The 16,824-nt window shown below is 47.7% G+C and overlaps 1 protein-coding gene and 3 non-coding genes across 4 annotated transcripts in view; 1 reads left to right on the top strand and 3 right to left on the bottom strand.

Annotated features, from left to right (window-relative positions):
- LOC115650666 (zinc finger protein 501-like) overlaps window positions 1–16,824 on the top strand; it is a 1,041,190-nt gene that overhangs the window by 557,446 nt on the left and 466,920 nt on the right. The window lies entirely within an intron of this gene.
- On the bottom strand, window positions 3,257–3,329 carry TRNAM-CAU. The gene has a single exon. It is a non-coding gene; the product is annotated as a tRNA-Met (tRNA).
- On the bottom strand, window positions 6,712–6,783 carry TRNAK-UUU. The gene has a single exon. It is a non-coding gene; the product is annotated as a tRNA-Lys (tRNA).
- On the bottom strand, window positions 16,547–16,620 carry TRNAT-UGU. The gene has a single exon. It is a non-coding gene; the product is annotated as a tRNA-Thr (tRNA).

Genomic DNA, 16,824 nt, shown 5'->3' with positions numbered 1-16,824 from the left:
GCTTCTACCTCCATAGTGGCCAGCATGGAGTTTTCTGGAAGATCACCAATGGATTGTAGTGTCCTCAGGAAGTCAGTGGCGTCTTGAAGATAGCTGGGAGTGCTGGTAGCGTAGGGCCTGAGGAGGGAGTCTACACAGCCAGACAATCCTGCTGTCAGGGTGCCATTGCCTGAAATGATGGAGCATCCAGGATTTCCAGGTTTATGGATCTTGGGTAGCAGATAGAATACCCCTGCTGCTTTTTTGGCCTGCTGCTTCTCTTTCTGGGATGTTTTTGTCAGACCTGGCACATAAAAAGGACATCATCGCAAGCACCCACGAAGGCGAGATGAATTTTTGCATGCCTTGCTCAGCTTGACTTCTTCCTCATCCCATTCCTGCCTTAGATCCTGGGTCACCTGGTGGCTGAAGATGGTCCATTGTCTCAAGCAGTGCCAGAGCCTGACACAGTGCCCCGGGCAGCCTTTGCTCTGCACATGCTGGCCATGCACTTTTGCAAGTACTTTAAAGCTCCTGTCAGTAAGTTCTGGGGACAGTTGCTCACCTTCAGAGGAAGTTCCTTAAAATTGGCCTGTCTCACCCAGTGGTACATTGACCTCTGTTCAGACTGAGCCTAAGGGGGCGGGGCCTCACTGCTGTGGCTGCCACTGTTGCAGCTGACGCCATCCTGCAAGCACCTTCCACCTAGCCACTCACTGAAAATCCTGTAGGATGTAAGGTGGGAATAGAAGAACACTAGACGGGAGGCCTTCCCCTTCCCCCACCATTGGCCATCCCATACCCGGTGCTGCACCCAGTGAGGTGAAAAAAAAATATGGCCATATCGGAAGAGTCAGTTGCATTCTTTGTGGTTGCCCCACCATTCCCCTCGGGCCTGATCTGACCTCCAGCTCAGCCACCACTGAAAATTGAAAAACAAAAAAGTAGAGCCATAAAAGTCTTCAAAGACCACCAGGCCCAATCCTGCTTCTAATACGACAGAAAAGCCACACTTCTCCTGACTAGTTAGGGACGTCCTATTGCCCTACAAGAAGTAGAAGGTCATCATGTTCGGTCTCAGCAGCACTCGTGGAGCAGGGGGATATACATGGCTGAGGAAATTCCCCACAGACAAAAGATAGGTCTTGAGCATCGCAACTTTGTAGGCTAATAACAAGGTCCATTTACTCCACCAGCTGAGCCATTCCTCACAGGCCAGCAACCGCTTCTCCCAGTTCACTTCCCCACAATGTCCGCAGCCGAATGCCAGAAGTCCCAGCTCATCAACCTGCCCATTCTTGCAGCCCTCCTCTTCCGCCCTGACTGATAGGAAGGCGTATTAAACCTCCATCCCTTAGGCCCTTCAGCATCCCTGGGGAACACCAACACCGCCCAAGTGACTTTGGGCCAGCAAGTCAACCAATAGAGCTGCCGCCCAGCTTCAGGACTCTGAGGAAATGGATCTCGCATCCCTTCCTACAGGACACCAGGCATGGCCAGGCTTCTGGATCAAATGTCCCCTCTTGTGCTCAAGTCACAACAGCTAGTGGGTGAAAGACAGGCTAGCATGGCCTTTGAGAAAGCAAGATAGAGCCTTGGAAGACTCAGCAGGGTTTGTGGCACAGGAATTGTTCTCAGATCCCACTGAGACTTCAACTCAGATTGCAGGATTCAAAGTCCCGAGTGCTGCTCTTACACCATGGGACCAATAGAGAACCCCCAGACCTCTGCTGAGTTCTGGAGGGGATGACACTGTGGGGGCAGCCCTGCATTTGCTCACCAAGTTGGCATGCAGCAGTTTGCTGCAGCTCCCAGAGGCCTTTCTTAATCCAGACTGAGAGGCCAGTGAGCAGGTGAGGAAGTTGCCCCTTCAGTCCCTATATGGCCCTTCCTAGGAAAGGTGAAGTCCTGGGGAAAAAAGAGTGATGTCAGATAACAGCCTGAAGATATGCCTTCTTCAGCTTTTAGAGAAAGGTTGCTTTTTCACCTGACAAATGACTTGACCCCTGGACCCTCAGATTAAAAGTCTGATGCTTTACCAACTGAGCAAGCCAGGATCATATGTAAATGAAGCAAATTTCATGCAGAAGAGAAACTAATTAAGAAAACGAGATCAGGAAACAATACAGAAAACCTGCTACTCTCGCTCTGTTAGCAGTCTTAGCCACAGCCTGATCCTCCATCTAGCGCCCAGAGAGCTTATTCTTTCTTTAGTTAAATATCAAATCCCTGAGAAAACACAGTTATACAAATCAAAACGAAATCACAAACAGAAATGTGATTGGAAATTCAAAAATAAAAAAGGAAAATGCAATCCCCATCGCTTTATCATATCTGGGCCATTCTCGTATCGAGAGCACCTGCTAAGGTCCCTGTGTTCTTACGAGAAACCTGGAGGAACTCATACCACAGCCTGAACATGAAACTCAACTGCTCCCAGGTGCCGTAGTAAAACCCTTCCCTGCTGTGATGTTGTATTCCATGTGATTTTATGAAAATATGCTAATGCGTTTGAATATGATGCAGCTGGAATATGCTTCATGCAAAAGGTCTCTTCTAAGCTATCATTATAAAGCTTATAATCTAATGAGTGTGTTCATCCTATTTGTGTGACTCGATCATTCTTGTATGTGAAACTAGAAATATGAACTATAACTCTGAGGTCTTGTTGTAAGGATGCAAAGTATGGGCCATTAACAGTGGTTTAGACTCTTGATGGCTCCTATTAACCAGGATAATTGACTGGAGATGGCTCTGTCCTGCACCATCTGTGAGTCAGGCCAGGAAGAAAGAAGGCTTGGGGTCTCACAGGACATGTGATCATGTCATCTGGTACAGGAATCCATCTTAAACCTGGGGCTCTTCCTCAGGAGAGAGACAAAGATTCCTGCCTGGTACCAAAGCTGCATAACAGGGTGAAACAGAAAAAAAGTGGCTGCAGTCATGAGAAATCCCCTAGCAACCACCTGAGTTAGAACAAGGACAATAAAAGGTGAAAAGATTGGGCCCAGACTAGAAATAAGTCTAGTCTGCAAAAGAAGCTTATTGGAAGATCTCTGAGGGTGAGATTTTATCTGTATTGAGTTTCATACTATATTAGGCTTGGACTTGCATGTTTTTGTTTTATTTTGCTCTATGGAGAATACAAACTCCATAGAGAAGGAAGAATTGATGCCTTAGAAAAGTCTGTGTATGTGTTAGTGTCTAGAAACCACTCTCCTCTAGTTTCATTTCTCTGACTTCCTTTAGAAAATCTGAAGCAGGGAGCAAAAGCCATTGTCTTCTTTGAGGCTTGAACTCAGGACCTTCAGATTATGAGACTGACATGCTACCAACTGTGCTAAGAAGCCTTAGAAAAGCTCTTGGCTCAGTGTGTATAGGACCCTGCTACAGCAGTGACTGAGGCAGGGAAGGAGCCAGGGGTGTGCTGGAAGAAGCAGGGAGCTCTGCTGCCCACAGACCTGTCCTGGCAGCTTTCTCAGCAGCAAAGAAATCAATTTGCCCTGCCAGTAAACGATCTACTAGAACTAATGGCAGCACAGGGGGGATGCTTCTAAGCTATGCACTTATTTCTACATTTTAGAACTTACTCTCCTTTTCCCAATAGGGAACTTTCCATGAGAATTGGGTAAAGCAAGCTGGGGAAGCTATAGGGCTCATAGACACCGGTGCTCCAGATAAGGCTTGAATTCATAACCCCAGCAGTATCCCCCTCTGCGCTAACCAGTTGCACTACTGCAGGTGCTTCTTAGATAAAGCTGGGAAGCAGGCAGTTATCAGTTCCTGTGGTTCACACTTTGCCTGGTAATTGAAAGGCAAGTGGTTGAAACGTAACTCAAGATGTGGGTTTTCAGCGATGAGACTCCAGTACCTTTTAACAGAAAGAAAATATCCTCTCTTCTGGTTTAGCCTCATTTGACTCCTTCCGCCCATCTTCTACCCCCCCTCCCTCAGTCTCTTTCCTTCCCCATTGAGGCCATGCAGAGAGGAACCCCAGTCAGTCTCTGTCACAGAGTCTGTATACCATAAAGGGAGGGAGGGGTAGCTCTAAAACACTGATAATGGGGAGGGGAGTGGTGGGCGTGGTTAGGGGGAGAAAGGAGGAGAACTAACAGTGGGGCCCAGAGATATTCCCCCAGATTGGAGAGATCCCCTGCTGCCCCCATCAGCCAGTTGTAGGAAGAACAACTTGGGATTGCTTGGGGAAGCTACCTTTAAAAACACAAGTGTAACATGCTACTTACATTTTAATAAGACCAAAACCTCCTCAAACCCAGGGTCACAATCACTGGAATGATTTTCCCTTGATATTTTACTGGCCAGACACAAAGCGAGTCAAATTACAGTTTCTGTTTGGAGTCAGTGCACACACAAGAATCTGGAGGCTTTTAATTCCTTAGGTTCTGCTGCCATTTCATTTCTATCCTGTTCCAAGATTTATCATTGTGCAAAGCAACATTAGGCCCTTGGGAGTGTTTGCCCTGGTCCTGCTTGCCACCCCTGGGCAATTTAAAAGGCCCTGGGACCCCTGCCACCACGAGCAGCAGTACAAGGGGACTAAGGCAGCATCCTGCCCACCCTTGCTCCATGTGGCACACCACTCCCGGAAGCGGCTGGTAGGTCCCTGAGGACCCCGGGGGTGGGGGGATCTCCAAGCGCTGCCCCCACCCCAAATGCCAATTCTGCCAACTGTGGCAATGGGAGCTGCAAGGGTGGAGTCTGCGGGCAGTGGTGTGCAGAGATGCCCCCGGCCCTCCCGCTTAGGAGCTGCTGCCGGGGGGGGGTGGGTTGCTTTGGGAGATGCCCAAGGTAAATGCTGCACCCCTCACCCTCTCCTGCACCCTCAACCTCCTGCCCCAACCCAGACCCCACACCTGCACCCAAACTCCTTCCAGGACCCTGCCCGTTGCACACCGTCCTGCACCCAACCCCCTGACTGAGCCCAGCCCCTGCACCCAAACTCTCTCCCAGAGCCCAACCCCTCTCCCTCCCATACCAAAACTCCCTCCCAGAGCCTTAGGCAGGTGTGTGCAGAGTGTGGGGCAGGACTTGGTCCCATTCTGGGCACCACCAAAAATTGTACAAACCTGCCATCCCTGTCCAGGCACCCTTCTGCTGATGCACCTCAGACCCCACCCATGCAGGGTTTGAAGCTTCCATTGCTTAAATTCCAGGACACTGAGGGATTTCAGCTCCCCTTTGCCCAGAGGGAACCTTCACCCCACTCCCTACCAGGTTCTTGTCCATGGGATCATTGTAGGGGGACTGGGTCCCTCTGTGTCTTTTCTCTCTCTAGGACAGGCCAGGGTGCAATAACTGGGGCATCTGAGCACCCAGGATCTTCTGTGGGGCTGCCATTCCCCTTCCCCTTCTATGGTCTCATCTGTCATTGACTCAAGCCATTTTTCTATCCATTGTCAGCACCATCCAAAGCTACCTGCACTTGCCTGAAAAAGACAGAGTCTTATGGCACCTTACAGACTAACAGACGTATTGGAGCATAAGCTTTCTTGGGTGAATCCACGCTTCGTCAGATGAATGTAGTGGGAATTTGCAGGGGCTGGTATAAATATGCAGGCAAGAATCAGTCTAGAGATAACAAGGTTAGTTCAATCAGGGAGGATGAGGCCCTCTTCTAGCAGTTGAGGTGTGAGCATCAAGGGAGGAGAAATTGCTTTTGTAGTTGACTAGTCAGTCACAGAATTTCCACTGCTTTCATCTGATGAAGTGGGGATTCACCCACGAAAGCTTATGCTCTTGTACGACTATTAGTCTATAAGGTGGCACAGGACTCTTTGTCGCTTTTAACAGATCCAGATTAACACAGCTACCCCTCTGATACCCAAAAAGACAGTGTCCCCTGTTGGGTGTAAATCACTGACTTTTCTTCTCTCTGAGCACTGACTGCCCCTCTGATATAACTCTACTCATCTGGAATTTAACAAATTGTCTTCCATGGAGCAGGGCCAGACCCAGCGTTTTTGCCACCCCAACTGGAAAAAAAAATTACAAAGCTGCAATCAATGGCAGCTCTACCACTGCCACTTTTGGCTGCAAGTCCTTCCCTCTGAGAGGGACTAATAGCCGCTGAAGCCTTCCCTTTCCATTGGACATCCCAGGTACCTGCTTGCTGTGCTTGTGCCTGGAGCCGACCCTGCCATAGAGACACTGGGAAGATGGGGGTGTTGGAGAAAAACTTAGTTCTCGCTTTTTGTTTGGGTGCAGCAAAATCAAATACTTTATTCTAACTCCAGCAATTGCAATAGAGGGAGGGAGTGCCCTAGGACACTGGGTCGCCCCAGTCCCGGACAGGTCTCTCAACAGGTAAACCATTACAGCAAGCATCTATACCTTTGTTACAGACAATAACAAGCAATAATACAGACAATAATGAGCAACAGCTGCATTTTGTTTATACATAGGCTATCCTGCTATCTTATTTTTCTCACTTCTGGGTGCCAGTCTATGTATTTCATTATCAGTGCAAGGTCGTGATAACTTCTCACACAGTTCTTTCCTACTCGCCTCACACAATCCTCGCTTCTACAAATCTCATGTCATTAGGGTTACAGTTAGCCTAACTCTTGCTAACTGACTGACATGCATTAAGATCCCCTACAAATCCTTGTCAATTCTTTCCCTTCTTCCTCAGGGGTATCAGGAAAAAAAATCATCGATTTGTTTATATTGCAAGTGAAGAACAACTGAAGCTTTTTTGGTCTAAAGTCGCTTTTCCCTGACTGGGAATTGAACCCAGGCCATGGCAAGAAAAGTGCCAAACCCTAACCACTAGACCACCAGGGAAAGAATGATGGTTTTTTTCTCACTTATGCTACACTTTCTTAGGCTACTTTCTATCCACTTTCTGAAACTGCTCCATTGTCCACTCCCTCAGGGGTTAAGAGCAGAGAATGGAGGAACCCCTGTGCTCAGGGTCACAACCTGAGCCCAACTCAAGCCACTGAGACAAACTCAAATGATGCTTCCTCCAGCACGATCACAGAGCAATACAAAGAAAACCCAGGAGGAACAAACCTCCTCTCCCTTCGTTTACCCCATTGCAACCCTCTCAGCAGCCCACTCTTGCGGGAAGGACACTGAGCTGATAGGAGCTCTGGCATAGAGACCAAGAGAGGAGTGTTGCTCCCCCTCGCTGTGAGCTGATCACATTCTGACTCTGTGTAACGGGGCTCTGAGCTTTGCCGTCTTGTGAGTTCTGTGTCCTCAACTAGCAGCCAAAGTGCTGAACCCTCTGGTCCCTTTTGCTGGGAGAATGGTGATTGCACAACAGCTGCAAGCCCTTTTTCCCTTCTTCTTGTCCTTCTCAGCTTCCCTGGACCTTCCCCACAAATTGTTCTATCAGGCGCTGGAGGAATCTAAGGACCTGCATGTTTCCCTCACCCACCTCTTAAGGCAAACAGTGATTCCATTCTCTGACACTCCTGGGTCTGGGCTTCTTTTGAGTTTTTCCCCAGGGGACCTGATTCCCTGTGAAAATGTGTGTGTGGCATGCAGGGAACCATCTTCTCTACTCCATTTCTGGGAGCTGAGAAGCTTTTTCAGACTCTCCTCCACTAGATGAGTCCAACAACACCTCCCCCTGGTGGGAGAATCCTAAATTCCACCCTCCCTCCCTGGTTACTCTGACCAACTGATGGTGACAGGATGCTAAATCAACCCCAGCTCGCTGGTCTAGAGAGCAGCATCTAGCCAGCTTTGTAACAGCTCTGGTTTGCTTGCTGGAGACATAACAAACTAGGAAAGAAGGCAAATGTCAGACAGGGAACCCCAGCTCTGCAAATAAACATGCTCAGGGCTCCTTCTAAACTGCGACTGGGCAGTTGACTGACTTCAAATCCAGCTAACCCAGTTGGTAAAGCATGAGACTCTTAATCCTGCCATCAAAAGTTTAAGCCCCATATTGGGCAGCAGCAACAGCCTTTAGGTGTCACTCTTCTGCTTATAGTCACAGCCCAAAATGAAATAAACTCTCTGTCCTCTCTACAATCTTAGGCAGGTCAGGTTCCTTCCTCTCTGAGCTTCAGTAAAACATGAAGAAAGAACAAAAAGAATTTTCTCCTCTTCCATTCTACCCCAGACAGGAAGAGGCGATAATAACCATTTAACGGATGACTGCAGAGAGAAAAGTTTGGTCATTATAAATAGGATGATGATCCATTGTTCTCCATGTCCACTGATAGTAGGACAAGAAGTAATGGGCTTAATCTGCAGCCAGGAAGATTCACATTAGATGTTGGGAGCAGCTTTCTGACTCTAAGAGTAGTTAAGCTCTGGAATAGGCTCCCAAGGGCGTCTGTGGAGTCTCTGTCCTCGGAGGTTTTTAAGAACAGGTTGAACAAACCTCTGTCAAGGATTCTTTCCATATACTTGGTCCCATAGACAACCTGCTCTGGCTCTGGTTCCCTCCTTCTGCTCCATGCCTGGGCTGGCTGCTGTGGGCACTTGATCCCACATGGTCCCCTGATGCATCGTATCTGCTTGGCCCTGCCTCAGCAGAGAGGGCTGGATTTCATGACCTCTCCAGGGCCTTTGCAGCAGTACAGCTCTATAATTCTATGCCATTGCAATATAATATAAACAACAACAAAAGTGAAAACACCCCAATCTAACATCAAACAATTCAGCGTGAACCGACATTCCACAGCACAAAGTGACAATACGTAGGAGTGCAAAGCCCTACAATTCAGCACCATGCAAATGAATGCCCCATAGGGCAAAATGACACACTGCAAAAGAACTCGGCTCAAACCAAGGCAACACAAGTCAGTGCAAAAACCATACAACATGAAACAATGCATCAGAGTGCAAAGTGACACTGTGCAAAACAGCTCAGCTTGGAACAACGACACAGCACAAACCCACGCAATAGAATCATAAAGAAAGGTAGGGCAGAGAGGGACCCTGAGAGTCAGGACCAAGTCTCCTTAGGCCATCCCTGACAGATGTTTGAAGAACAGGGAAACAAAGGGCACCACGGACTTATGTTTTTTGGATGAGCCAAGAAAAGGGAGTAGCATTGTCCCTCTCGGGTAGCCCCTGTTCAATTCCAGGTCAAAAAGCAAAACTCTTCGCAAGAATATCCAAAAAATATTGTGTTTCACTTCACTTCATAAGTACAGTGGTGTGGTGATGAAATGATGACCCTAAAGTTTCATAAAAGTGTGGGAAATACAGATGTATTTGAGAAAATGGCTTGGAATAAAGGAAGACAAAAATTGATGAATAGAGAGAACAAGCACTGTTTCCCCCTGGTTTGGAGCTTCTCTCACAACTACTGGAATAGAAAAGCTAAGCAAATTCTGTTCTATTGTTCCAAAGGAGATTGAAGTGAGGCCATTTTCTCCGTATAGAATTAAATGGTCATGTCAGGAGAGGGATTTGAAACCACATCTCTATGCAGAGACCAGAACACCCAAGAGATAGGAAAAAAGAGTCTTAAAACTAGCCCATTAGATCAGTCCACCATCCTCCTGCTACAAAGAATATGACTTATGAACCCTAGTTTTCATTAATAGTTGATGAACTCTTTAGGGAGGTCGAGATGGCACATCTCCTTCAACTCCTAAAGACCTTCTACAACATAGCTGATTTTTAGACACACTCACCCGGACCTGAAGTTATATGTTTCCTGGAGCTCCATGAGTTGAGGTGTTGTAATCTTCCCTGCTCGCATTTTAAGTGAACAAAAGATGGGTGCTAGCATTCTGAGAAAGTAATGGTGAACCTCAAAATCCTGCCCTAGAGGCCAGACAGTTAAGCAACCAGCACCCACAACCTCTACCATGATAGCATACTCTCTGGCAACAACTTACTTATCAATAGCTGGGGTGTGAAATCCTCATTTCTTTATTGTTCTGTCACTGTAGTCCCCACTCTCTTACTGCTTGTCTGTATAATCTCTGCCTGGTGCTGTGCTTGTTTCAGTCTGCTGTATAATTAATTTGGTGGGTGTAAACCATTAAGGTGGTGGGGTATAACTGGTTAGATAATCATGTTACAGTATGTTGGGATGGGTTAGTTACATTTCAGTAACATGAGTGGTTAAGGTATAGTTAAGCAGAACTCCAGTTTTACTATATAGTCTGCAGTCAATCAGGAAGTAAGGGGGGGAATGGGAATGGGGGCAGAGGAATTGGAATTATGTTTTGCTAAGGGGGGAATAGGAACAGGGAATGGGAACAGGGACACAGGCAAGCCCCTGTGGTGTCAGAGATGGGAAGGGAGATACTGAGGAAGGAAATTGGAATCATTGCTTGCTGGAAGTTTACCACAATAAACATCTAATTGTTTGCACCTTTGAACTTCATGTATTGCTGCTCTCTGGTCACACGAGAAGGACCAGGGAATGGGAGGGTGATGGGATAAACCCTCTAACAAGCACGTCTTTCAGGGTGTGAAAACCCCAGAACCAGTATAATTAAGCTGACCTAAGCCGTGGTTAGATAGTGCTAAATAGAAGGAAAGATTGTGCTGTCAATGTAGCTATTACAGGGATGGAAAATGCCTCCAGTCACCATAGCAACTGTCTACTCCACAGTGCTATAGCAGTGTCATAAGTGTAGACAGCCTCACAGTGAAACCAGATCTGGCTCCACTTTGGCTCTGTAGATGCTCAGGCACTAAGACAACAGCAATGACAACACACTAATGCTTCTGTAGTTGGCAGGATTTGAACCTGCTTTGGGAGACCCCAAATGATTTCTGGTCTATCACCTTAACCACTCAGCCACAACTACTTGATGTACATCTACTGTACTACACAAGAATTCTGTTCTCACTGAATTGTCACTTCAAATTGCTCAGACCAGTTTCCCCAGCACACTCACGGCTGCGCATTAGTGTAAGTGTGTCCATGGCTAAACAGCAAGAGATCCTGCCCATTTCCCTTCCTGCTGGAGCAGGATTAGAGTGTGTTGGTGGTTTGGTATAGATTATTGTCCATTCCCCACACTGACAATTCAGACAGTCCCTTTCCTATCCAAATCTCCACCCTATCGTTTCAATAGCTGGGGTCAGGATTTCTTTGGGGCACTGAAATTCTTCAGGGGCTTGGTGCATGAACTCAGCCTTACATTCCATCCCTGATGTTTCATGGACTAACAACAGCAGCGTAAAGAAAGAGCTGAGTCAATATCTCACTGCCAGAGGTGAAGGTGGCCATGTCCCCTCTATCTGAACATTGCCATTGCAGGAGAGAAGTTTTCAATAGAATTGAATGCCCTGGCTCAGACAAGAGACACAGGGAGGTTTTGCTGTTCATGGATCTGTGCAAAGGAAATTGTGTGTCTGTGTGAAATTGAGGCAGGAAATGAAATGTTCACATGGTGGCCCAATGCTCTAAGGAATGTGGGTGAAGGACTCGGGCTGGGAAATGATTTTACAGGAGTTCATATCAATGTATTGCCCTTATTAAAAGGTATGGCTAAAAGGCAGCCACTGTTGTTAGTACTTGAACCTGTGTGGAAACACCCGAGTGGATGTCAAGTCCATTGCCTTAACCAGTGATAGTCGATTTATTTTATCAAGATCCAAATTTCTTGGTCTAGGTCTAGCCAATGTCTAGATGTCAGAGAAAATAATACACTGATGATAATAAGAAGAATATAGAAAGATTTTGCAGTCACTATGGGCATAACTAGGATGATTGTTTCACGTTTCACTCTTTATATCTGGCACCACCACCGTCTTTCCCTTTAGTCTTGTAGTTTACCACGGGTAAAACTAAACATCTCTTCAGATACGAGGGAGTGTTTGTGTTCATTCCTGTTAGCTACACAGGGGTTTGATGTAGCTGCTTTCAATCCTCTGGCTCTGCCCAGATAAGTAGCATTTCAGGCTGTCACTGAATTAAAGAAGGGAGATCATTTTTTGAGAGGTTATGCCTCCTCTTAAAGGTGTTTGTGTGGCTGGCAGCCCTGGTTCCCAGGTCTCTCCTGAGGGAAGAAAGTTTCTGTGCAAAATACCAAAACTTTTAACAGAGACGAGGGAAAGGCGATGGCTACATGATGAGGCCGGTATGTTCCACAACATGGTTCTTTTATGTGGGATGACTCTGAACACTGACTGATCTCCACTCCGTTATGTTTGAAGAGATGTTTAGTTTTGCACTTGGAAACCTGTAAGGCTGAAGCAATTTTATGGATGGGGACACAACGATTGAAGGGTTATTTAATGTTGTAAAAATTGTTAAAAACACTTAGCTTAAACTTGAACTGCCTGTTATTAAAGGCTGGTTTCCCCACGTCAGTTCCATAAGCTCTGCTAGAAACACCCTGGGTTCTCTCCTGCCTGGGTGGGAACTAGAGGGTATCATCCCCTGCTGCCCTTGGCTCCAGGCTGTTTTTTTCTGTGGAGGGGATGTGGAATTGATTTGTTTGCTGTTGCGAAGGGAGCCAGGCCAGTTCTCAGGGAACGAGAACTCCCAGCATCTTTCCAGCCCAACCCAGGCTGCTGCCTTGTCCCAGCCTCTGTTTCTCTGGGGCCCTTTGTGTTTGACTCTACAGCAAGCCAGGAGCAACAGCTGAGGTAGAAGACAGCCTGGGCCGGGCAGATGCTGGGAGCAGACCACCAGAGGCCTCTATGGGCTCTCTCCTCAGCAGCAAACAATCAGTCCCCACCCGCACCCCAGGACAGCAGCCTGGAGCCAAGGACAGTGCCCAGTGTGGCTGTGACAAACTAGGAATGTTCTTAATGTTTTCTCTAAATACTGGGGGGGGGGGCTCAGTTCCTGGCCTACCCTCTGTTGCCTGGCAACTAATGGCCAGGCCCTTTCCCCCTGCAAGGGGATGCTAAAGGTATGGGAGAACAAAGAAATCAGGTAACCTCCCGGTCTGGGAAAAGGAACTGAGCAGAGGAGGAGGGACTGGAGGGGTTTTCAGTCTGGAGCTGGCTGGGAACAAGAAGTGAAGTGCAAAGGTGGGGGTCTGGCTCATTGTCCCCCAAAATGGACCCGGCCGAGGGGTCCCTTTTGCTGTGCCTACAAGCTCTGTTTTAGACCGTGTTCCTGTCATCTAATAAACCACTGTTTTACTGGCTGGCTGAAAGTCACTTCTGACTGCAAAGTTGGGGTGCAGGACCCTGTGGCTTCTCCAGGACCCCACTCGGGTGGGCTCACTGTGGGAAGCGCACAGAGGGTGTGTAAGCTTCTTGCCTAAAAAAAGTCTGCTCCAAGGGAGAGAAGGCTCCCCAGAGTCCTGACTGAGTTTGTGGGGAGCAGTTCCAGAGCATTGCCCAAGGACTCCGTGACAGGGGGGTTCTCTTTTTCCTCTTTCTGGGGTGAGCAGACATGTGGGGGTGTTTCTAGAAGAGCAGCTGGAACTGAACTGGGGAACCAGCTTTTAATAACAGGCAGCGCAAGTTCTGACGAATTTTGTTACAGTTTTGTTCATAATGTAAAATAATTCAAAATTAAACCAGCAGGAATTATTGGAACTCTTTTCTCCTAGTGTTCTTGCCATAGGAAGAAATGGCTTTTAAGCTTTTCATGATACGAGAGTCAGGTTCGTTCACTGTTCAGAATCAATGTGCACAGAAGCTTGTTGTGTTTCATTTCTTAGGTTCTGCTGCCATCATGTGGCCATTTCCTTCCCCTCCTTTCTGTCCAAAGCACAGAGCCCAGTTCCTCCAAGGAGAGAAGAACATCTTTCTTCTTTCCTTCCTGAACAGCCCCCTTCTTTGGAGAGCCCTTTGCTGGGGTCTGGGTGGGGAACAGCAGTTTCTGAGGATTAATTTCACACCGTATTTGGTGTTGATATATAGATTTTACAGCCAGACTAGATCACTATGTACCTCTGCTTTGACCTGATTCATAACAGAGTTCAGAGAATTTTACCCAGTGACTCCTACATCCACCCAAAGATCTTCTGGCAGAACGAAGAGGGTTCATTCAGAAAGTCATTGTGTTTGGATGTGAAGGTGGGAAATGATGGGGAAATTGGCCCCTCTTTCAGGTTTTAATATTGTAACTTCTACATCTAGACCGGGGTGACCAACCTGAGCCTGAGAAGGAGCCAGAATTTCCCAATGTAACTGCCAAACATGCACCTTTGTATGCAACTGCTGAGTCAGTTGTGAACCTTCCCATCATTATCATTATCCCTTTGAAATGATGATGATGATGATGATGATGATGGACGCTCGGCTTTATATCCCAGTGTGCCCTGGACGTCTACAGGCTGCATCAGCCAATCCAACCATTTGGCACTTGCAGATGGACACCTCTGTATTGTGCCTGATTCTTGTACAGCTATGAAAGGCTGGTAGATGCTGATACTTTCCCCTCTTTTTAACCAGCACTAATACCAGGCCAGGCCAGGGCTGGGAAGAGAGCGAGAGCAACAGGTTTCCCCCATTGTTTTCTGCTCTCTTTTTCTTGACTAGTTTCTCCTTTGCACCAACTTGCATTTTACCTTTGTGAGCCTGGCTAGCTCAGTTGGTGGAGTATCAGACTCTTTATATGAGGGTCCAGGGTCAACTTGCTGGTCAGGTGATAAACTACTCACCAAGATATTAATCTGTCTTTCTAGAGTCCTCCTTGATGTTACCTTTTCTCTTCAGGATTTTGCCTTTCCTAAGGAGGGCCTTTGTGTGGCGGGGGATTGAAGGGGCAACTTCCTGACATACCCTCTGTCCTTGCAGCCTGGAGGAATAAAGGCCTCTGAGTATACAGCATGTTCCTCCCCTGCACGCACACACACAAACACACAGAATATCTCTAAGGAATCACCTGCTGCCTTTCCCTGTCCACCTGGATCCCCAAATGAGGATGCTCTTCAGACCAATCCCATGTCCCCCCTACTCCCAGTGCCCCTCAGACCCAACCCACAGCCCTCTCCTATTCTCACTGCTCCTCACTCCCAACCAGAGCCTACTCCTCTTCACCCTTCTCTGTCCCAACCCACCGACCCCTCCTATTCCCAGTGCCCCTCAATCCCAACCCACAGATCTCTCCTTCCCTCTAGCAGCAGATGCTTCAGACTCTCTCAGGAAGATTTTCTTGCAAGGTTTCGTGTATGAGTCTGCATGTGGATTTTATAGTATGTTGGAAATATGTTGGGTTGCTTGCCGAAATGATCACTTTTGGCTGGTATTGGATTCGCAGTCTCCATGTTATAGGGGCAGGAAAAATAAAGGGTTGTTATCCTTGTTGTGTGAGTCGAGGGCAGCACAACTGTGCTTGGCAGACTCCGATTGAGGGACTCACCCTCAATTCAATAGCACTTGCTAGGCAGGGGACATGGGTTCCAAAGCCACGTGAGCTGGATCCTAATGCTAAAATGTAAGGATTAGATCAATGTTAGGACAGGGTGGTTGTGGAGAGGTAAGTGAGTCCCTAGACAACATAGTGAGTATGGTGCCTTCTTATTTTACCCCTTTTCCACCCAGATTGACAGGTGAAATGTACAGAGGCACCTCTGGGCTTGCACTGACTAAGGACAACCGCTGTGAGTGGGATGCAGAGAGGGGATGGCTCATGTTAAAGGACTTTTGGTAGGTGGACTTATGAACCGTAGGGAGAAGGACATTGCCCAGCTGATTTGGGGGTGGGTCTTTCCCTAGTGGTTTATGTTTCTGTGTTGGGGCTGCTGACATGACTTCTGCTAACCCTGGGCTTACATTGCAATGTAGACCTACCCTGAGAGGGCATCTATACTGTGATAAAATCCCGCTGGCCTGGATGATCTGATTTGGGGCTCCTGGGGCTCAGGTTGTGGAGCTAAAAACTGCAGTGCAGATAATTGGGCTCAGACTGGAGCCCAGGCTTGGAAACCCTCGCTCCTCGTGGGGTCTCAGAGGCTGGGCTCAAGCCCAAGTGTCTACACTGTAATTTTATAACCCTGCAGCACAAGCCCCACAAACCTGAATCAACTGACCCAGGGTTTGAGAATAGTGACTGGGGTGTGTTAATGACAGTGTAGAAATAATGCTAGGCTATGTCCACACTGCAATGAAACACCCACAGCTGTCCCATGCCAGTGCAGGCTCCCAGGGTTAGGGCCGCGGGGTGGCAAATTTGTAGTGTAAACATCTTGGCTCAGGCTCAGTACCGGGCTCTGGACCCCACAAGGTTGGGAGGGAGTTTAGCAAGCGAAAAAGGTAAAATGGCAGTGGAGTATTACCATGGACTCATTGGCATTTCTCCATTGGTCTGTCTGCTTTGGGGCAGGGACAATAACACGTCCTGCTGCATTCGTTATTTCAAAGGGTAGTTTAGGATTTTCATTCTCACACACGGTGCAGAAAGCAGGACTCAACCCTCGGTGTAAACTAAATGAGCTGCCCACAGGTTCTGGTAGCCACAATGAGCCATTTGGTGTGAGAGCTCAGTCCTGCCCCTGTCTCAGAGGGAGGGGGTCATCTGCGAGAGGCTTAGAACACTCATCTACCAGCTCCTAACTCCCAAACTTTCAGTAACTCTGTTATCAGTGCCTATGCGTGTAATTAAAACATAAAAACAGCCACCCTGGGCTAGACCAAAGGTCCCTCTAGTTCTATGTTTTGTCCTCTGACAGTAGCGAATACCAGGTGCCCCAACAGCCAGTCAATAAGGCACCACTGGGAGTTGAACCCAGGATCTCCTGTTTACAAAACAGCTGTTATAGCCAGCTAAGCCATGGTGCCTGCCTGTGACTAATGTGTCCTGTGTGCCCACAGCTGACTCCCTGCCATCCCCACCAGGGCCTGACAAGCTTTGCTTGTGTTTGGATTCTGCAAAGCAGAGGAGCAGGTGAGGTTTTCCTTGCAAGCTGTGTGTGTGTGTGAATCTTTGGCCAGGTCTGCACTACAAAGTTATTTCAGCAGAATTATATTGCTCAGGTGTGTGAA

Source organism: Gopherus evgoodei, chromosome 4, assembly GCF_007399415.2.
Source record: "Gopherus evgoodei ecotype Sinaloan lineage chromosome 4, rGopEvg1_v1.p, whole genome shotgun sequence".
In the NCBI taxonomy this organism is placed as follows: Eukaryota; Metazoa; Chordata; order Testudines; family Testudinidae; genus Gopherus; species Gopherus evgoodei.
Note: the sequence above shows the minus strand (reverse complement) of the source record. Positions and strands in the feature narration are given on the sequence as shown.